This window comes from Phragmites australis, chromosome 14 (genome assembly GCF_958298935.1).
Source record: "Phragmites australis chromosome 14, lpPhrAust1.1, whole genome shotgun sequence".
Taxonomy (NCBI): Eukaryota; Viridiplantae; Streptophyta; class Magnoliopsida; order Poales; family Poaceae; genus Phragmites; species Phragmites australis.
Window position 1 is genome coordinate 12,133,714 of NC_084934.1, and position 15,884 is coordinate 12,149,597.

The following is a 15,884-nucleotide window of genomic DNA, read 5'->3' on the forward strand; positions in this document are numbered from 1 at the left end:
GTATTGAACTGTATGGGTTACATTCACTTAATAATTGCTTAATGCTTTTGAGTCCAAATATGTTTTCATTACTCGCATTTACGCAAATATACCATGTGTTAGCCTATTCTTGATATAAGCCTGCATATCATTATCTTTCCCACACTTGCTGAGTACTCTATGTGCTCACACTTGCTATTTTCCCTATACTATACGACATGTATGCTGCTGCTCAGTGAGTGAAGATGTTGAAGACTATCAAGACGAGGTTGTGACGTTCTAGGCACGTGTCTCCCGGTCAGTTGCCTGCGGTGTTGTTGGGCACCAGTGCTTCTGTTCCGCTGCAGATATCTTCATAGAAGATAATATATGTCAATTGTTGTAAGAGTTTAACGTTTATTTAATAAAAGTATTGCTTTTGTTACTTCACCTGTGACGTCCTTATGTGTGTTGAACATCCTGGGCACACATAAGCCGCATCTGGTTTTGACCGTTAAAATCAGGTGTGACACTCAAACTCTTCTCTCTTTCTCCCTCAAATAATCTCTCAAGAAGCAAAAATCAAGGTATGCATGTGGTACTATTGCATCCCCTAGCTTATAAGATTCCCTTTCATCCAATCTTTGTACACATGCATGATGGATTCAAGCTGTTCTTCGTCTCCCCAAATTCTTTTGGTTGAAGCTTGTGGAGCAGCATCTTGGCCTCTCTTCCTGAAGCTTTTTCTTCCATTTTTCTTCCTCAACCGATGGTCATCGGCCTCAACAAGGACATTGGGTAAGTCTCCTAGGATCCTCATGGTGAGAATGTACAAATTGGTTTGTTAAGTTCGACTTTTTGGGCTACGATCGAGTAGTTGCAAAGCACCACTTTGTTCTTGTTGCTTTGGAGCTCATAGGGGAATGTTTGGATGAGCAACAGCTAGTGAATCGTGCTTGTGGAGTGGGTAATTTTAGTCTAGAATCCATTCTTTAGTGCAAACACATGTTCATATGGGATATGTTTTAACATGCAAGTTGAATCGGCTGACGAATCATTGCTACCTCACGTCTGCCCATTCACCCGGAAGTTTTGGATTCTAGATCAGAAGTTCTAGATAACTTGAGTTAAAACTACCTGAGAACCCCTATTTGGAAGTTCTGGCCCTCAACCAGAAGTTCCAGATTAATCCGAGTTGAACTACCCAAGAGCCACTGTCCAGAACTATAATTGGAAGTTCCAACCACCTGGAAGTTCCAGATTAAGTAGCATTGCAACCTGAGAACCCTTGTTCAGAACCACACCCAGAACTTCTGACCACCCGGAAGTTCCGATCTTAATATGAAACTTCCGGTTAAATAAACTTGCCAACTCGAGAATCCCTATTCGGGAAAATACCAGAAGTTTGGACCACCCGTAAGTTCTGACCTTAATCTAGAACTTCCGGTATTTAGTTAGAATTTAATATGTTGCTTGGATCAGAGAACTTCTTGTACTTCCTCATGTCTTTGTATTCTTAGCTTGTTGTACTATATTCTCACTCTTAATGCATCTTGTAGCATACCTCTTTGCATCTTATTCATGCTCATCACATTGCATGCGCGCTCTTCTTTAGAGAAAAAAGGATTAGAGCGTGACACAGGCGTGATCGAGGGCGATCTGGAGTTTGTTGCCGTTGATTGTGAAGCTGAGCACTAGGGCAAGCATCTAAGCATATTTCACCTTATAATTTGGATTATGGGGAGTCTAAATTGATGAGTTATTGCTCTATGTATGTTGTGCATGTTTAGCGAGTCTGTGTCAGGTTTCATAGATAGAACCTATGTTGATGCATTACTTCTACCTTGTTTTGCTGATGTTCCCTATCATTTTAACCCGAGTATAACATGTCATTATCTAACTTAAAAGTTATTTGAGATACTTAGAAATGCATAGGTCCTTGGTAGAAGTCAAGCAGGGATTCGATCATTGTTCGCGAGCTATAGGCTTAATTATTGATCACAAGGATAATGTTAATGACGGGACATATGAGATGTGAGAATGAGGTAAGATGTGGACAGTGCTAGGGGTAGATCGGGAGAGGAACCCGAATGCCATAGATCGCTTGCATTGATTAAGCACCGACCATTATTGCAGTTGGCTTTAGTACTTGTCCATACTACCACATATCCGTATATGAGACGGATGAGCTGAATACCTTATGTTGCTGTGGCCTTTTGGCCTGCAGGTCTATTGTGTTGTGGGTTGCGGGCTTGCAGAGGTATCTAGTTTGCTTGGGGAGTAGTTCTAGATGATCTCTGCACCTATAGGCGTATGTTCAAACGGTTAGGGCTTATTCGGGGAAGGTTGTCACGTGAATCATCACTTGCAACCGATGAGTTGTACAGAGGGTGGTGTCGTATCGTGTGGGTAAAGAAGTACCCCCTCTAGGGTGTGAGAATAATTTAAATTACAGCGCTCTCGGTTATAAGCATGCTTCTGTCCATTTGCATCAATCGTAGAGTCCCTATGTGGAAAACGTTATGGTATATTGGGAAGTAGTTGTGATGGTTGATGATGATTTGAGATGTTTTAAGTTACATATATGTTTATGTTGTTGATTTCAGGATAGAATGTATAAGTGGTTATGTGTAGCTGCTCACACACTTGAGTTGAATTTTGCTTTTGCATACAAGTTCACTTAAGACTCGATAGCTCCTTATCCTTTGAATTCAGTATAGCATTATTAGGGTGCCCTTTTATTCTTTTGGTTAAATTTTGTCCTAAGAATACAGTATAGCATCTGAATGAATTAACAACTGAATTGGCCCAACTTAAAGTAATTCTGGCCTAGCCCATGAAGTAATTGGTCACCTTTTGTGGCATTAACCAAACATTCACTAGTCGATGGGTGACATGGATTAATTAGGAAAAAGGCAAATACCCCCTTCTCCCTACAAGTCACATCAAGTTACAAATATCCCCCTACAAGTAATAGTTGCATTTACCCTTATAGGGGTCTAACTTGATGTCATGTCAACATATTTTTTGTTGATGTGACCTCGTGTGCTCCACACTAGCATGGAAAGGTAAGGATGACAAAGGTTTAAATACACACTAAAGTCAACTGGATCAAATGAGTCATTGCAATTTCACCGAAAAATTAGATTGAACTAGAAGTCTGGTGGGCCTTAATATGCATTAAAACCCTCTCGGCCTCTACATAGCCAAGATGCACACAACCAAAAAAGAGAAAACATATAAATGCTGGACATAGGCGAAAACAGGAGATACTAAGGTGCTCTGATCCTCCGACTAGGTCGCCACCTATAAACTGTGAGGAACCGTCTAAACAATATTCTAATTAATCACCAGGATGATCATTATTCATAAAATACAACCTCAATGATTAACCAGAATACCATCCCGGTAGTCCTGACATGTGTTTTGTGCCCAAGATCGGAACACATGCCTTTCCAACATATACATCACAACATATCTTAAGAAAGAGTGAGTAATTAAAGTTATATTACAAGTTCTTAAGTATGCCACCATTTGCAACAGTTTACACAAAGGGAAACTACACAGCAGAAGATTAAAACCTTAACAACAACAAAAGTAGAGTGGAGTCATATGCCCTTAGGCTCCACCCCAAAAGCTACGTCTCACCAGAGTAGGATGCACTACCCTTGCCCACCACCTGCATCGGCAGGCACGAAGTAGCCAAACACCGTCTCACCCTCACCAGCTGAACCTGAAAGAGCAGGCATGAGTACGAAGGTACTCGCAAGACTTAATCCATATAGAGCACAGATACGTAGCTCGACTCCAAGGATTATGCATTGAGCTATTAGCAAGAGTAGGCCACAAGGTTAAGTAAAACATATGCGGTAAGCAACCTAGACACATATGTGTGAGCATCTATAATTAACTAAAAAACAACTACCTTTCTACCTTGTAAACCACAACTTGAACATGTATGTATAGCAACCATAGTATCTCATCAACAAACTACCAACCAATTCCATCATACCATAACCTTATCCCACATTCTTAAACTTTACAACCGATACAAATGAAATAATAGCATGCTCATGACTGAGAGCGCGACATTTCGAAATGTTTTTACACCCTGCCGGGGGTACAACTTTACCCACATGACTCGAGAACCATTCGGCTTGTGCTACTCACGAAAGTACACACAAGGGGGTACTTGAGTCAACCTTTCTCATACCCGGAACCACCCACTTGCAATACCCCTGTGGCACCAGGGTTACCGCGAGCATGTCCTGGACACCTTCGGCTCCCTGCCGCCTTGCTTCTCCTTTTTTTTTCTCTTACACATCATAGAGCCGCAAGGCAAGTGTTAGCACGGCATATGATAATCTGCTTATCTTACCATTAGATCAGCATGTGGTGAGTACAGAAAGTGCTAGAGCCAACTGTATCGACGGATAACCTTAAACTATGCAAGCGGTCTATGGCATCCGAGCTCCTCTCCCGAACTACCTAGAGGACTCCTCCTGGGCAGAAGATACCCCTAACACCACCCACATCTCGCCTCAATCTCACATCTCAACCTCATCTTTGTATCTATGAACAGTGATTAAGCCCTAAGCTCGCGAACAACGACAGCACCGTCGCTTGGCTTCTACCGAGGACCTAAGCATTGCTAAGAATTTTGAATAAACCTTGAAGCTAGACACCAACTATATCATCAAGGCTACAAGGGTATGGATTTATCAATAAGTCAAGGCAGAGATAATGTATCAACTTAGGTTCTACCCATATCAGCCCGACACTAGACTCAACACATGCAAACATACATAAAACATAATTTATCAATTTATACTCCATTTAATTTGAACAAAGTGTGCAGTATGCTTAGATGCTTGCCTTGCTGCTCTGGGGTTTGCCCGATACTTCCCGAACAGAACTCGCAGAAGTGGTGTGCCTCGGTGTCGCCCTCGATCACACTCGCGTCACACTCCAGATCTTCGTTCGCTAATGAAGAACGCATGCAATGATGAGCATAAATGATGTGCAATGACGGATGCCCCACAGCGTATGGCAATAGTGGAGATGCAATGCATCATGACTTGAGCTTAAAGCATCAAAGATTTCCTAATTTGGATTAATGTTGAGCATTTTATTATTTCCTGGATTAATTAAGCTTAACGCAAAGCTTAGACTTAATTAGAAAATTAATTCATACTTAACTAGAGGGTGAAGATTTGCAATGAGCAGGGAATCAATTAATAAGATTTACAAAATTGATTTCATCAATTTTGGAGCTACCAATAATTAATTATGGATTAATGAAGATCAAACCCTATTTTATTAACCCATGTAATTTAAATACAAATTTCATAGCTCCCAGTATTTTTATCATGTAGATTATGATCATTCAAATCCAACAAAATTAGTTTCATTATTTTTGGAGCAATATTCTATTTTCTATGCATTTTACAACTTCGAGCCGAATTACTAGTTGAACCAATATTCAAATTCACATTTTTTGGTCTTACCAAATATTAAAAGACCTAAATCCTTTTTGCACCCAGGTTGAGCTAGCCACGGTGGCTGACAGCGGGTCCAGCGGGTTTGACCTGAATCAAAATCGAGCGAGGGTAGGGTGGCACAGTGCCAGCGGCACGGCCTGGCATCACCGGCGGCGAGCGGCGGTGCAACTCCGCCAACCAAGGGCACTAGTGGCACCAGCACATGCACGCAATCCTGACTGACACACACGTGGCCGGCGGCAATGACCAGAGGATGGCAGCGACGGCGCACGGCGGAAACAACATGACGGTGGGTCAGTTCGGCTCACCGGTGGCTAAACGACGATGCAATCGAGCCGGATCAGGGAAGCTAAAGCTTCTACGAGGACGCACGAACCTAACGGTGTGCTCGCTAGCCGATGGGGCTAGTCAAAACTAGGTCGACGGTGTGCGGCCATGGGCGGTGGAGTTCGATTGCTGAGGAAAGCTGCGCCGGCGACGGGCCAAGGGCCAAAGCACATACACACAAAAGAGAGAGGAGAGTGAGGAAAATCATTGTGGTTTCGGTGAGGCCAGAGAAGCTGTGGTCTGGTGGCTTGGCAGTGAGGTGCAGAGTGAAGCCGTCGGAGATGAAGAAGATGGCGGCTTGACCTCCAAATCCGGCGGGAAACACGCCAAATTGACTAGTGAGGTCTTGGTGGAAGCCCTGGCGCCACCCTTCAGTGCTCAGAGGAGCTTGGCTGGGGCGGATTTGATCTCAGCTTGACGAATTTGGGTCTGCGGCTTGTGCGGGTCTGAGCTCACAATCTACTCTGCGTGTTCTATGCTGGGCGGCTGAGTGAGAGAGAGAGAGGAGAGCAGAGAGAGTGAGGGGGAGGAGATAAGGGCAACGCCCAGCACCTCAGCAAGGAGCACGGTGCTATGCTCGACTCATCCGGCGATGTGGCTGGCCTCCAAAGTCAAGGAAAGCGGCGGGCAGAGGCAGAGGCAGAGGCAGAGAGCGTAGAGAGAGCAGGAGAGATGGGCGATGAACAGTAGCCAACCGAAAAAATATCCATCCCACTTCTTCTATTCAAAAGAACACCTTCCAGAGGTCCAAAAATTATGGGACAAATTTTGTGTGAAACTACAATTCATGTGCAACACATTTTAACTTGTTTGACCCATAATGCCTGAGCCAATTTAAATCTAAAATTCTCCAAAAATGCAAGCTTTTGTAACTTGTGGTATTTTTATACCTTCAAAACCATTCCCAAAAATTTGGGAAAATCACTAATATTTCTCATTTAACATGGTCTAATATCTAAAATTGTTTTGAACCTTATGTTTCATAGCAATATTGTGAGTTGCTTAGCAAAGCACCACTTAACATTAATTTCCACAATTTAGGTTTAATTGAAATTGCATGTTAATAATTACCCAAAAAATTAAACATGACGCTAATGATGCTTATGATGCTTAATGACATACTTAAGCCATTTGGGCTGTCACATAAACCTGGATAAAACACTCCGTGACCACCCTCTCCAAATGTTGACACGCCACTGTAACTGTATCCTGAGAAGGCTTCTGTAATATAGCCTAGGTACAGAGCCAGTGAGTACAAAGGGAGATAACTTGCAAAGGAGATGAAATATTTCTTTTATCAAACACCATATCATTCCTGCATAACCAAAGCGACTAGCAAGTAGCAGCCGCCCCTAATAGGACTTTCGATTTCAAGTCCCTCCTAATCCCTCGTAACTAAGTACCGAACATATGTGATACACTACGAGGTTGAAAGAGCCCTGAAGCTGCTTGTATGATAGACCACACGGCACAGGCAAAACGGCATTCAATGAAAAGATGTTTAATTGTTTATTCATGGTGACAAAAACAACATTTCGTACTCCCTTGTCAATTGCGCTTAACTAGATTATCCTTTGTCAGAACTACACCTTGGTGTAGGTACCAAAGGAAGATTCAGACTTTGAGAGGCACCCTCAGCTTCCAAAGTCTTTTATTTAGATTGGGAACTTCACTATGCACTAAAGCAAGATAGTGAGATTTCACTGAGAACTGCCCATTCAGGGTTAAGTTCCAACGGAACTCATCTTGCTCTTGAGTAAGTAGAATATTAGCTATTCAAGGAAGTAAAGAATTCCACGCGATTAATTTTGGCCCTATAAGACCCCTTCTAAAAGAAACATTTGGAGGGAAGGTTCGGAGGACTCCTGCTACTGTGTCTTGTTTGTTCCTTACTATGTTGTAAAGACATGGATACTATTTTTGTAGGGATGAATTTTCTAACCACTGGTCTTCCCAAACCTAATTTGGGTGTCATCTTTGATAGTGAAGGCTCCAAAGCATCGAAAATCTTGCTTCACCTTCAAAAGGCTGGCCTAGAAATGTGAATCCCTAGCTTTCCACTGGATCTGCGATAAGGGTTTCGAACCTAGATACTTATTGCAAATCAGCTGTTGCCACATTCTATTAGACGTGAGCATCTTAAAAATCCATTTACTGAGTAAGGCAATATTCTTAGTATCTAGATCCTAAATCCCTAGCTTCCCTTGATCTCTGGGATGACACAATATGTTCCATCTAGCAAGGCGGTATTTTTCTTCTGATCATCACTTTGCCAGTAGAACCTACAGTGGAAATAATCAAGTTTTTTAAGCTTTCCTCTTGGTATAGCAAAGAAAGACATCATGTACATGGGTAGACTGCTGAGCACTAAGTTTATCAATGTCAATCGCCCACCAGTTGAAAGGTGTTTTCCCTTCCAACTGCTAAGTCTCTTCTCCAACCGTTCCTCGATCCCTTTCCAATCAGCATTCCTCAGTTTTCTATAATGAATATGAATGCCTAAACATCGCAAAGGGAATTCTCAGTTTTCTATTACTTTGTGCTTTTGAGCAACTATCGGGTCTTAAGATCAATTTTCATAAGAGCAAATTGTATTGCTTTGGCGACATCAAACCGATGACTAGGAAGAGTATCGTGTCATCAGCATATTGTAGAATAGAAACACCACCATCTATAAGATGAGGCACCAGTCCACAAATTTGCCCATTTGCTTTGGCCCTCTTGATAAGGACAGGTAGCATATCAGCTACAATATTAAACAACATGATGGAAAGGGGATCACCTTGTTGGAGGCCTTTTTTTCATTTGGAAAAAAGGTCCGACATCATCGTTCACTTCAATTGCTACACTACCTCTAGAAACGAAAGTCTCAATCCAAGAAATCCACTTGGGTGAGAAATCTTTCATCCGTAAGGTCTATAGAAGGGATGGCCATTTAACCTTGTCACAGGCCTTCTCAAAATCAATCTTAAAAATTATGCCACTCATTTTCTTTTTATGTAGTTCATGTATTGTTTCATGTAAGATGATGACTCCCTTTAGGATGTTTCGTCCGTGCATGAACATAGTTTGAGTAGGACTGACCACTCACTCCGCAACGGAATTAATCTGGTTTGTGGCTACCTTTGTGAAGATCTTGAAGCTGACATTCAACAAACAAATAGGTCTATATTGTTGTATCCTATTAATTTGCTTCTTTGATTTTTGCAGAAGTGTTATTACCCCAAAATTGAGACTAAACAAAGGCAATTCACCTGCATATAATTCATGGAATAAATTTGTCAAGTGAAACTTGATGACATCCCAGAATTTCTGATAGAATTTAGCTGAAAACTCATCTCGGCCTGGAGCTTTATTGTGTTCCATGTCGAACATAGCCTCCTAAACTTCCTTCTCCGAGAAGGGTGCCATAAGGAATTCGTTCTTAGCCACAGAGACCTAAGAGACGTCCTCATTTCTAGACTCATCCAGCGAGAAGGAATTATCCTCAGATGGTCCAAACAAAGTCTTATAAAAGTTGGTAACATAGGCCTTAAGAGCGGTCTCTCCTATTTTGCCTTCATCTTGATCTAGGCAAAAGATCCGTTACTTCCTATGCTTGCCATTGGCAACCATCTGGACATATTTGGTATTATTATCACCTAGCAAGACATTCATCACCTTTGCACGTTGGTACATCTTGAGTTCTTCTTTCCGAAGAAGTCTGGCCAGCCGATCTCTAGATTAAGCCAATTGCTCTCCCTCAATGTCAGTCAGGCCACGTACCTCGACGGCAATATCCAAATCATCTATCATGGACTCAAGGTTGGACTTTTCTTGTTTGTAGGTACCATTAGTATGGGCTGCCCAAACCCGTAGACGTCTCCGCAAGGCGCTCATCTTGTTATTCCATCTTTGCGTATGGTTACACCTTTTTACCGGCTTATTCCAGATTTTCACCACACGGTCATGGAAATCATCCCGAGTGAACTAGCTAAGTTCTAATGTGAACTGCCTCTGGTTCCCTGGAAAAGCCACCGTTCTAGTGTCAAGCAACAGGGGTGTGTGGTCCGAAACAACTCTATCCAGGGCGTATACAAAGTAAAACAGATATTTAGACTCCCATTCCATAGTCATAAGAACTCTATCCAATTTTTCATAGGTCGAATTAAGAAGGGAATTTGCCCAAGTGAATTGTCAACCTGTTAAGTCAATTTCTCTAAGATCAAAGCTGTCAAGTAAAAAGCCTGAGGGTGGATTTACATCGGTATTAGACCTAAAGCAACTACTTAAAGTGAATTATAGGGGGGTATATGCAATTTTTCCAATTAATTAACCAATCACCACATAAGGTGTCAACTATTGAACAAACCTGGATATCTCTTAATCCCATTTGCCAATGGTTGTAGCAGTCAAGTTGCTATCACCCCTGCCTAAAGTTGTTATTGCACCAGATCTCCACCCTTGCAATTTTAAGTGCATGAAGCATGAACATAGGACAAACAAGTTCAGAAAATAAACATTGTAAGGACAAAAGGAGCACTGATACCAATCAAATGATATAGGTTAAGTTCGATATTTACTGCTCTAATTCTATGAAATCCCTTATTGTGTCCCTAACAAGGTGGATCTGGACCAACATGTCAGTTTGACAATGGATGACATATGAGGGATTAACAAATATTCCAGTGGCAAGTAAAAATGTCCCGATGAAATATGTAAGATGGCCAACCTTTTCGAGAAAGCCAGTGATTATAGGAATAGCAGGGTCGTTGATCCAGTCACCCACTCACCCCCCCCCCCCCCCCGTAGCCTCTTTACAACAGCAGGATAAGTTGCTTCCAGAATATCCGCATTTGTGAAATCATCAGTGGTTATAAAGTCAATGTCAAATGCGTCATACTTCAATGTCAAATGCCTAGTTGATTCGGGGTTTCCGAGAAGGAAACCTTAAACGCAGTTCAATAGCTGATACCACTTAATTGCTTAAACAAATGTACAGACATCGGCATGTAAACTACAGTGTCAGTTCACTCACTTGTACGCTCATTCTGCTTCTGTTGTCAGATATTGGATCGTTAGATTCTGATTAAAACAACCAAAGGTTAAATCATGAACCAAAGGCTTAATACAATGAACCAAAGGAAAGTTTAAACTATTAGAGGTACATTCTGGGGCCAAATTTTGTATAGATGAAAATGACCATGTTGGGGAATGGTCTCACGTGCTCCTTCGGATGGTGAGTCGATGTCTACTGGTGGCCATACACTGACGAATAATGCAGTTGTGTTTCAGGAAGCGTAGGAGAAGTCTCTGGCGGGCCTTCTGGCGGAGACCGAAGGTCGACCCGCGGTGCCAAGTATCAGCGCAGGAGAAGCCTCTGGCGGGCCTTCGGACGAAGACCGAAGGTCAACCTGTGACGCCGAGTAACAGCGCAGGCGAAGTCTCTGGCGGGTCTTCGGATAGAGACCGAAGTGTGACTCGGGACGCAACATCAAGGCTGGTCGAAGGTGCCCTAAAGGCCTATTTGCGACTGGCCTTATGGGGACTCGAGCGAAGGCATGGCATCCGTCGAAGCCCATGTAGCGGTCTGGGGTATAATTATAAATGTGTAAATGTACTTAATGGTACCAAAATACCCCCGAATATGCCGGGAATGTTACAGTTAGGGGGGTAATGCTGTAAATTATGACATGGAGTGGTTGAGTACTAGCTATAAATAGGTCGGCACTGTAACTAATGCGACACATTAATGAGACTACACATCTCACCATAAACACGTGTCGCATCTCGTTGTCTTCGGCTCTCTCTCTCTTGGCCGAAGACTTCCCCTAGTTTGGTGACTTAGCTACCAATAGTTGGCGCTGTCCATTGGGATTGAACAATCTAAATCCATGCCACCTAAAAAGAAGACGAAGCCACTCGATACATGGGCAACATTGCTGGAGAAGCTGATTCCAGTAGGGGCTTCGGTCGAAACACTCCCTTCGACGGTGTCAGAGCTGGTCAACACTTCAACCGGTGGAGCAGATAGTAGCTAGCATGGGCATGATTATGTGAATGTGGTGCCCCTAGAGGATGACGGAGATCGTCACAAAGCAGCTCTTCAAGAAGATGCAGCGGCAGCAGTGCGAAGGATAGAAGCTAACCTTCGTGCCCGCTTCGGTAGGAGAAAAGGAAAAGGCACATGTTGTCGAAGAGTTGGACGACCTTGGTAACTTTGAAGAATATGAAGATGAAGATGAGACAAAAGAGGAAAGAGCAGCCAGACTAGAAGCCAAAGAATTGGAGAGGCAGATTGCGTAGAAAAAGCGCATGCTGGATAGTTTGGTAGTGAGTCGAAAGGCTGCGGAGTATCACCGGTGAGCTGGCGAGGCCAGAAGAACACTGGAGAAAATGCAAGAAGAGATTGACATGTTGCAGCATGCATATGAACCGACTCACCACATGACTCCTCCATTAGTAGTTGCAGCACAACTGGTGCAGAACCTTCAGCATAGATCATGCGCGGGTGATCCAAAATCACCGCTCTCCGTTTGCTTATAGAACCGACCATATGTCACACTCGGTTTTTCAAAAGAATAACCAGGTGCATTCCACATGTGTGCCAGGATTAGTTTCATCATACATGCGGTGACATAATAAGTGATATATAGTTCTATATCGAACAAAGAACCTTTACTGAAAAGATTACCAGAGTTTTTTAAACAATAGCAGAAGAACAAGAGGAAACTCCAACGAAAGCTTCAGGGTACACCACAAGCAATCGACAGGGGGCAACGACCTAGGACACTCCGTCTTCATTGTAGTCTTCAGCTTCCTTGATCTTGATATAGTCTTCTCTAACTGAGCAACATTTAATATTGGAAATAGCAAGTGTGAGTACATCTCGTACTCCGTAAGTGTGGAAAAATATGACATGAGGGCTTATGACAAGAAAAGGTTAGACACTGGTTTACTGCACTAAGCAACCTTAACCTATGACTCCAACAACAGACATCCTGTTTACTAAGTGTGAAGACACAACTTAAATAAGAGGAACATCTCATCGGACCCCATCCGACTACCAAGCTCACCAGATATCCCATATCCGGCTACCAAAACTCACGAGTTAATCCCATTACCTGGCTACCTGACCATCCAAACTAAGACCTGATCCCAACTAATCAAGAAGAAGTCCAAGTTCGCTCTTGTCCGTGGGCACGGCTGATCGAACAGATTGATACTCTGCAAAGTCTGCACAGCTTTCCCCACGAGTCGTGATTCCCGTGTTGCTTCACACTTCCGGGGTGTGGAGCTAGGGTCTCACTACAAGGCCTTTACAAAGCTCCCGCCAACTTGCAGGTTTCACCACTAACAAATGATTACATCGCTGCAGTAGCCCCCTCATGTGCCACTTAACCGTCCAACGGTGATCACAGAGTCAGAGGGGTGGCTAATTAGTTGGCCTCGTGGTTGTGCGGATTAACTTGGTTATATGTTCAAGAACCGGTCCTTAGGACCTCACACAGGAACAATCACAAACTTGCTGTAAAGCACAACCTCAAACCAACCATCCTGTTATGATCCCTTTACCATGTTGATACAATTGATCATCACTCTCAACTAATGTTGCATAATCATTAGTCAAGTTTAACATTTACCCCAACCATGATAGCAACTAGCGTATCTACCTTTCCAATTCCCATGACACATCAACGGCGACAAGGATAATCATACAAAATATAATAAACCCTAATCATAGGCTTTCATTTTAGACAAGCATGCAATGAAGGATAAATAACTACACATGAATCCTAAAATAGGGGCAAAATGTTCAAGGACATTTGCCTAGATGCTACTCAGTTATCTTTGTAAACTTGGTTCTGGCATATCCCGAAGTCTTGACTTTGCAGATCATCGATTCTTCTAGACACGTCATATTCTTCTCAAAAGATCTACCGACAAAAGAGAAAGAACAAAACAACTAAGAAACAATACACCAAACAGAGAAAACACATCATAAAAACACTATGGTTGGAAAGGATACAATTTTAGAAAAATTTTGGTGTGAGAACTGCTCAAATCAGTGTTCAAATAGAAGAGAACATGCTCTCAGTAGATTAAATTAGGGTTGAAAGAAAAAGAAGATAGAATATTCCCTGAAAATATTCTCGACGGATTTACGACATTATTTCCCAAGAGAAACCCTAACTATGGTGATGGCATAACATCGGTAGGGAAAAGAATGAAGGAATTGGTGTATGCGACGATGGTATGGTGGTGGTGTGTCGGGAACTAGGGTTTTACCGAAAAAGAATATCCGATTAGATTTGGTACGTGAGAATTGGAATTGGAATTTGGATGAAATTTACAAAGTGGTATTGGAATTTGGATGAAATTTGTTGAATTGGACACAAGACAAATTTGCATTTACTGAATAAGATCTGAATAGATAACTTAGTAAAAACCCTATAATAAGATTCTATACATTGCCATGAGAATTTGAGCGCAAAGATCATCTAAATCGGAGCTACAAGCAAAACGATACAAGGTTTTGAAGTTAAAAAGGGCTTATTTGAAAATGAACTAAACTACAGGGTCTAAAAACTATTTATAATGGTCTAGGGGCGGTTTTCTATAACAATATAGGACCTAAACCTAATATCAAAGAGTCTAGGGGGGTTTCTGCAAAAAGGAAAGGACCAGAAGAAGGCTAGGGGCTTAGATATAAAAACTAGATGGCTTAAACATAAATACAAGGTTTTCTAGGGGTTTAAGCGCAAAACAGGGGCTGACTGGGTTCTGTTGGTTGAGGTGGCAGGAGATGTGGTGCCACGTGGCGACCACGCAGGCTTTGACTAGGATTATGAAGCGATGACTCAACAAAATGAAGGGGTACACACACGATCTAATCCTATCCACAATTCATAGACCAGACGGCTCTCAGAGCACCACTGGTTTCCAACCACCACTAGCGGCTTGAAACATAGTGCCACTGCGGACCTCACCGGAAGCCTGCCGGAGACACGCAAAAATGTGCATCTAGCCACAGAACTCGACGGGATCTATCGCAAAAGAATGAGGAGCACAAGTGGATCATCACCGAGGGGTTCTCGATAGCAGGGGAGTGCTCGTGGACGGCGAGCGACGGAGAACAGCGGTGGAGTTCCACGACGCCCGGTGAAGATGGTGCTGCGGGGGTCATGCGATGTCGAGGAGCGTTGGGGTGGACATGTCAGGGGCTCGCGGTTCCAGAGACGTCCTTGGTGTGGGCGAGGCTAGCTCGGATGTGGGGATCCCGTGCGGTGGAGCTTCTCGCTGGAGCTCAGGAAGAGGATGGCAGGCAACGGTCAAAGGCAAGGGAGATGGGGCATGAGTGGGTGGGGAGATCCTGGAAACTTGAGGTAGAGCTTGAGGATAGCCTAAATAGCCTCAGGAGCGCGGGGAGCGGTCGGATGCGGAGGAGAAACGGCCGGCGGCGATGAAGGCCTATTAAGGTGATGGTTTCTTCAATAACTCAAGCATTTGAAGAGGAAATGAATGGGAAATGGGTAGGGCGACTTGATGGGTAGTTTTGGCTCGAATCTGGCCATTACAGGGAGCGGAGAGGGCGCGGGGAGGCACGGCAATTTCCGGCGACGGCGGAGGGGATCGGTGTAGGGAGGCAGGAGGAAGAAAGGCAGCCGCGGCTCGGGCGCGCGCGGGGCTGCAACTTAGCGTGGTGGCTCGGCTTAGGGCAGGGCCCAGGTGGCAGCGAGACTAGGCGGAAGGGGGCCGGCTCGGCGCGGCGCAGGTCGGCTCGACTGGGCTTGAGCTGGGGAAGTGGCTCGAGCAGGGTGGGAGCAGCCGACTCGGTCGGATGGCCCAGCGTGCGGAAGAGGTAGGGGGCATCAGGAAATGGCCGGACCGAGGCCCAAGCTGGAGAGGGAGAGGAAGGGTGGCCTGGGAAAGAAAAAGGGGAGGGAAAAGAGAAGTTTGGACTGGGTTTTGAATGGGATTTCGGCCCAAGAGGATTAAGGATATAAGGGGATTTTAGGATATTAGACAATAGGGTTAAAAGGAATATTAGGATAAATAATGAAATGAAAAAGAGATAAATACCCTGGTAGGGATCTTTGGAATGAAAGAAAAAGAGAT